General features: G+C 35.5%; 1 long non-coding RNA gene across 1 annotated transcript; it reads left to right on the top strand.

Annotated features, from left to right (window-relative positions):
* Positions 1 to 1371: 1371 nt before the first annotated feature.
* LOC139808984 (uncharacterized) lies at positions 1372 to 6911 on the top strand. The gene is made up of 3 exons (XR_011731000.1): positions 1372 to 1568; positions 1814 to 1878; positions 1971 to 6911. It is a non-coding gene; the product is annotated as an uncharacterized lncRNA (long non-coding RNA).
* The last annotated feature ends 932 nt before the right edge of the window (positions 6912 to 7843 follow it).

The following is a 7843-nucleotide window of genomic DNA, read 5'->3' as shown; positions in this document are numbered from 1 at the left end:
TTATTATTGTGACATTGTAGGAACCGAAATACACGGAGAAAATTTTATAGTAAATATTACTATGGTGTCGCACTAGCTGCGGACCATCGAGGAATTTTAAGGTAAAATACTATAATTATTGTTTTAAAAACGATTAAATAACGTAATTTTTACCATAAACATAGTAATTTAACTTAAAATTCCTCGATGGTCCGCAGCTAGTGCGACACCATAGTAATATTTACTATAAAATTTTCTCCGTGTAGTAGTAGTCGAGCTACTTGATATGCGACAGCTACATTGTTTTCTGTATTCGGCTGTATTATTATTTATGTCGATTCCGAGATGAGCGGTGTGACTTAACCGACCGTGCGAGACAGAATAGAATTGATCATTAGCCGAGAGTTATTAAGACGGACGCAAAAATGAACGAAAAACGATCGAAATAAGAAAGTTACGATGAGCGGTAGCAAAATAATTTCTCGAGCATTTGTCTCCGCGATATGTGCGGATGTGCCTATTTCTATATTTTTAGGGAAAATATATATTTTAATCAGCTTAACATTCTCGGCTTTATCATTTCTTTTAGTATCTTTTAATCTCCTTATACAATATAAATCAGTTATATAAACTAAATCACAATCAATTTAGAGAAAACGTTATTTTCGGTCAGAACTGAATCTCGGTAGCTTAATTGGGCTACCAAATCGTGTTTCACTTATTGAAACTGAATCATATCTTTAGTTTTTATATTGAAGCAGATACATGTAAAGGCGCCTCTACATAAGTCGCTATTCGCGAAACGTAGTTCGCGTATCACCGCACACACGACACACACAGAGAGGTATTGACATGTAGACTGTACGTGTATCTTGCATTTCGCGAATTGCGACTTATGTAGAGGCGCCTTAAGATATATCTTACAAACAAAGCGTTTAAATATGATGAGATATAATAATTTATGAATTCAAGTATTAGTTAGTGTCAGAATAAACATTTGGCGATTATGATTTGACACGTTGAGCAAAGACGACGGTACAACTTTCTCTTTTACTGCATGCGCTTACCTTCTGCCTAATAGCGTTTCTGCCTACGACCTGCGTGTGACCCGCGTATGTAGCTTCGCGCGAAGTACAGGTGCAACACTCACACTCATTGATCTCTACTGTCCAAACGATCGCGCGCCGCTATAAATCCGCGGCCTTGTAACTTGTAACTCACGCGTACACGCGCGCGACGGCGCAAAAGTTGGATAAATCGTTATGTTAACGGCGTCTGTGACGTAGAGCACGTTATCTCGCAGTACTGACCTGTTTTTCGTAACGATCCGCGCGATTTGCGCCGAGGAAGAACTAACGTTTCCTAGATTAGTTTCTCTGCAAGCTTATCGTTTCAATTTTATGTTTCGCTTGATCACGAACATGGGATTTTATCAATGCATGTGAATGAATGTGGATGAGTACGATTACCAGAATGAAATGCAGCAACATTTAGAATTATCAAATTGTAAACAGTCGCGTGCTAACTGTACATTTTGGTATATTCACCGTTTTCTCGGTCTTTTATCTAACGTCCAGCAGATAAATTTAGTAAGGATTATTTGAAGATTCAACTGAGAATTCAGGTCCTGTTGATAGAGATTTACATTTCCTTTTTTTTCTTGCAATAATGAAAAACTTGAAAGTCTTATTTAATTATAAAAAATATAAACGTATGTATTACAGTAAATATAAGAGGTATTATAAAGTGTATCAAAAGTAAATTAAATATATTAGTAATTGAGCGTTTGATTTTTTTACTACGTGAGCATAATGTAATTATATTTATGTTTCAGCTCTAAGAGTCAATCAGCCCAACTGTCGCCTTCGTACTTAATGTGACCGTTCAAGTATCGCAGATGTAAGTATTGTAGATATAAGCATCATAGATCTGATTTATTTCAGTTGCGAACTAAATCGCCAGTCAATAAAAATGCTTTCCTGTCGCTGCAGGAAAGACATAAAAGTACGATCTTGCGCGGTACATACTCGCGTGACGAGCGAAGAGAATACTAAGCGGCGCTCAAGCCCGTGAGTTGTATGAATCAGTCGTAAGCAAGTGTAACGACCGAGTGACGTCAAGAAGATTGCACAACGAAGCGCGCCGGTAATCCCAACCGTTAGCTCGCCTGATCGATTCCTCGATCTCCCGACGAGCGCGATCGGGAAAGCAGTGCAGAGCCAGGGCTTGGAATTCAGAATTTTTTGCCTTGATTCAGCACACCCACCCTTTAAGCATCTTCGAAGGCTAATAGTACAAAGGCGCTAGATAGATGAACGTTAGTTCGATCTATGACTAATCTCGTAGGGGATTCACATGTTTGCTTCAAATATATTTAATGTATTAAAGAGTTTATATTTTATTTCGCGAAATAATTGGATCATATTCGTATATCAACATATTTTGGGAATTGTATTCCGAAAAATTAAAACGTTTTCTCTATTTTACTTTCCGAAAACCTTTGACATTCGCGCGGGCTCAAAATCTAGTAAAATAAAAGTTTCATTCACAAAATATAGTTGATTAAATTAATTTTTAACCAAGTTGTATTTAATAGTAGTATTTTAGGTTTTCTGTTTCTTGCCAGCACAAAACATGTTCCTAGAACTTCTGAGAAATAAAATCGTTGGTCTTCAATGAGATGAAGTCATTGGATCATTTTAGAAGTAGGTTTTATAATTCAGGGATCGTGCATCGCGCGTGAAACCCAATAACGAGGATGGAGATCGGTTTACGAGAACCGCTCTTTGATTCCAATAAACGAACGTCAGATTCTGATATCTCGGTGTTTCCTGTTCGCGAAGTCGGAAGTTTCCTACTGGAATTATAAAATCATTCATGTATCAATCATAAATTACCGCCTTGCTTCCCACGTTTCTCCAATAAGATTCAAATGCTAAATTTTCAGCGTCAGGAATCCTTTTTCCGTAGGAGATATCGTACCGAGAGCGATAAGAAAATTGTTCTGACGTCATTGCAAGATCCGCCTTCGTGCTGATTGCGTCGTTGCACTTGGTTCACTCGACGAGAAAGCGAACGGAGATAGTCACGAAATGAGTGAAAGTACAGTGAAATAAGACCGGTACGATTCATTAACTTCCGAAATCCGTATTCTATAACCGGCTATAATGTTTTGGATGTTTTAAAGGCTATATAAAAGTATATTCAATTTTATATATTTAAATACTACTTTTTTAAATTGTAGTAAATTATCTATTTACTACAATTACCTAAAAATCTAATTGTAGTAAATTGAGTATGTATGTAAATATTTAGAAATCAAAATATATAACATACTTTTATAAAATTTTAATAAGAAACGGTATATATTGATATATTGTTTAAAAGTTTATATATATGATTTTTAATTTGTAAAGTATTAATTGATCTTGTTTACCATAATTTATGAAAGTTGTTCTTTATTCTTGACCGAGATTGTATACGAGATTAGGATTAGCGATAGATTAAATTAATAAATGCTCTTTGGAGAGACATGAAACGGAAGTTGACACGCGATCAAAGTACAAAGATTCTTATGACGTCTTAGAAGATAATGATCCATAGTTGTGTCACTTTCAAACGTTTGGAGAACTTTGGAAAATTTCACATTGTGTTGTGTCACACGTCAAAAACTCCTTCAAGATCTTTAAATATATAGCGTCTCCGCAATGGAATACAATAACATTATTTATCCGTTTACGTAATTAGAGTTATCTATGTAACGCGGAATAATTTATCTTAATCGATGTTACTAAGCCTGTCGAGATTAAATAGCTTTAATATGAATACGCTAAAACTTAAATCTTCTGATTGAAGATCGGAAAATTACCATGTTTTTTCTTTTACTTCGTCTTCTTCAATTATCCGGGAAATTATTGGCACTTCATTTCTTTAGCTGACGTCTTCTTAGCTAATCTTTGTCAATTTCCCGGTCGTCTACAAGCATTAACTACGTACGTCATTTGTGACATCTTAACGTTGTAATAGCTATTGCACGTCACAACATGATAAACTTACGCGCATCGTTTTCTTCAAATTTGGAAATGTCTTTTTCGTTTTTTACACCTACGTCAAGATTAAACAGGATATTATTAGTAAACATGAGAAAGATATCCGCGTTAATTATATCTGCGCTGTGACATAACGAAAAGTCTACGAAATTACAGGGTCGAGAGATTATAGCAGATATATAGATGCATGATTATATTGACTATTGAACCACTAAGGTCGAATGTGTAATATGATAACGGCATATGCGTAACATGCATGATACAATTAATGCGACACTAATTTTATAAATAGAAGCAAGTGCTCTTTATCATCTAAAGAATTTTTAAGGAAACGCGTTTTAATGAATCCAATTATATTTTTAGAATCTTCGTGCATATTTCAATAATGTTTAAGTTAAGTATGATTCATTTATTAATACCGTCATATTTTCGAAGAGCAGAAATTTAAAATATACTAATCGATACTTATTAGGTACCATTACCGAATTCTTTTTAATTTAAGAAAACAGTACAAATAATTTAAAAAATCCAATATACATATTCATCTCTTTAAAGAATATATAACGACATCTCTATTTAAAAAATACTTCAAAATATAATTCTCTTCTTTTTCCACGGCTCTCTTCCGCTAATTGTAAGCCGAAAACTCGCATGATTCGCCTAATTTCCATGATTATTTATCTGCCGACACCAACAGTCTTCTGACCTAGTGCTAAACGAAACTGGACGTATTGTACAGATATAATCGCATTATCTCATCGGATGGCACTTGTCGGCGTGGCGGCGCGAAATGAACGTGCATATTCGCGCGCAACGCATGGCCGGTATCATATGCCGCGCGCTCAGCGAACGTGCACGCGGAAAGTTTAAGCGTGCGGACTGCGGACGCCGCGCGTGTGCGTCGCACGCGTACACGAATGGCGGCGAGAAGCGCACACTTTGCACGTGTGCGCACTTTCTCGCACACGCGAGCGTGTACGAGTGTGTGTGCGCGCGCCCGCGAATCGCTCTTTCCTTCTGTCAGTGAAGACCGACGACCTTGGCCTCGTGACCATGAGCGCCGGTTGATTATATTAGCGCGAGAGCGCTACGGTATTTCATACTTCCCTTATATATATTCGCGTTTATAGGCTTTCTCCGGCGCGAATATGATGGAGAATGTTTTAAGTTGAACGGTCAGGCAAAGAGGATTGGATTAAGAAAGCTCTTAAAAAGACACGGCAACTGAATTTCTCGCTAATTAATGTTAATAATTAATTCATTCATATGAGTGATATATGTGAGATACATTGGCAAGAAATGTTTTTAAAATACGGAATATTTTGTGCTTGAGAAATGCAGAAAACGACGAAAAATTATTATTTATCATATCCTTTTAAGAGAGAAACTTTATATATTTTGATATATTGACTTCTATTAGTGCACCGCACACGTGTATGGAATATTTCTACAAGAACAAGAAATTGTAGAAAAAGATACCGTAAATAACTGTAGTGTAATTGATTTTTTTATAAAATATAATTACACGGTAATAAACTGTCTTACAAGCTTGATTACGATCAACGTTCATTAGAATTAAATCAGTTAATCGCGTTGCATTAGACGTTCGCTATGCAAATTTTCCATCGGAAATCTCCTTAGAATTTATCTCATTATCGATTATGAAAATCGTTCAATTTACAAAGACACATAATAGTTCGAGTAATAAAAAAAAAGTAGATATTTAGAAGTATCGTATTCAGTGTTAATGAGTTATACATCATTTGCAACGCTGATGAATAATTCCCGCGTTTTTAATAGCGCTAAAAATATACGCGTCTATTAGTAACAAGCGGGAATGCGATGATCGAGAAAAAAGACGATCCCGTCATTCTTGTAGGTGGCGATTAGCATGACACAGTCGCGGGCTCGTAATATCAGGCCGCACATTAAATTAGGATGAAGCAGGTACAAACTGAGAAGCGGCTGGAACTTGAACGCGACTGCATGAGTCACGCTCACGAGCCGTGACTCATGAGAAAATCGCCGGTGGAATCCGTGAAAACGTGAAACTAATCGCGCATCGACAAGTATATGCGTAATGTATAAACTGTGCAGGAAGCTATGAGTATATACAAACTTATACCTTGCTCCCTCGTTGCGACGCACGCCGCGGTAAAATCTGATGTTACCGCTGATCTGAACGAGGCGCATTCAGCTTCGTAACAAATTAGCGGCAAGAAAAATATCTAGGTTGCTCGAGGCATTAAAAAAATGTTGGCTGGAAACCATAAAAATACGGAAGATTTTCTAAATATGTAAAAAACTTGGCGATGATATCACAACCAATTTCATTAAGTAATGGTAGCGCGACGAGTACGCCATTACACGGATCATTTTCTCGACGCAAGGTCGTCGGATGATTGTTATTTGTATTTTGCAACGGTTTACGCAAACGCTTCATCACGAAAAAAAACCCTCCAATGGAGACGATAATGATTTGTTTTACACTTTACACGAGCGTGATGCATTATATGCGGAATAATTTTACTTGCACGCTACGAATATTCAGATATTTACGCGGCGCGCAAATACCACAAATTCTGCATAAATCACATAATTGTTTATTCATACATTATTAATTATTCGACAGGTAAATTTAAGCGTGTTATCGATATAATTTATTAACTGATGAAACAGAATTATTATCTTACGCATCTATCGATGCTTAATATATGCGTATTACGTCATAATAAAAAAAAAGAATACGTAAATAAAAAATGTATCAGAAAAAATTAAAAATACTTTACGTCTCTCTTAAGACTACGTTGTATCAAATATATGCATATTAATGAAATCTAGCAATTTACTTATTTTTTTTTCTGCTTTTTTTGATGTGTCATATATTTTATCCTTATCCATGGAGAAATATAGACAAATCAATTAATTAATTAATTAATTATATTGTTAATACGCTTAAATCTACTTGTCACATAATTAATAATATATAAATAAACGATTATGTGATTCATGCAGAATTAAAATTTAGCAACGACCGTCGGAGTGTCTTTTAAAAATAATGAAGTTTCGATAAGTAATCCGAAATACTTTTGGAAAAACTAGCACCTACAAATATGGATTGATAGATAGAACAAGGATCTTTGCAATCCAGAGCGGATCCGATGGATCATCGTACAGAACGCTTTGCTTCAACTTGTTACGTATTTTGAATACTTTACAATATTTCGTCATTTTAATATTTTATGGAATCCGTGTTTTTTGCAACGCAAAATAGAAAATGCATTTTTTTATGATTATTGTAAGTTCTGATGAAGACTTGTGAATCTTCTATGTGTCCTTCCATAAAATATAAACAGCAATGAATAATAATTTAGGCTATTTATAAAATGTTATATAACAATAATTTATGGATTTATGATATTCACGAATTATTTTGTATATTACCATATCTTTTTACAATATCAATGGAGACATCTGTAGAACGGACGATTAACCCGTTTGCACGCCCACGCAGAAATAGTGAGTCAGATTTTATGCCAGAAGATCACGCGTATTAGCATAAATAGAAAACGCTCGTGTGTGTACGTGTTTTCTGTATTTGTGTGTAAATTACGTCATAGTAAACTTCTTTACCGATTGACAGATTCTTCTCTATCGACCGTGGAAAAAATACGACGCGGCATAAAATTGCGCCGTCGCGGATGTGCACGTTAGAAGGTATAGGGTATATAGATTGATAGTTGTTAAGTAATAGAATCATTATCGGATTTTATTCTTATATCGACATGATAGTTTGCAATAAGAGTCCTATAGTA

Source organism: Temnothorax longispinosus, chromosome 2 (genome assembly GCF_030848805.1).
Source record: "Temnothorax longispinosus isolate EJ_2023e chromosome 2, Tlon_JGU_v1, whole genome shotgun sequence".
Lineage (NCBI taxonomy): Eukaryota > Metazoa > Arthropoda > Insecta > Hymenoptera > Formicidae > Temnothorax > Temnothorax longispinosus.
This window is presented reverse-complemented; position numbering and strand designations above follow the sequence as displayed.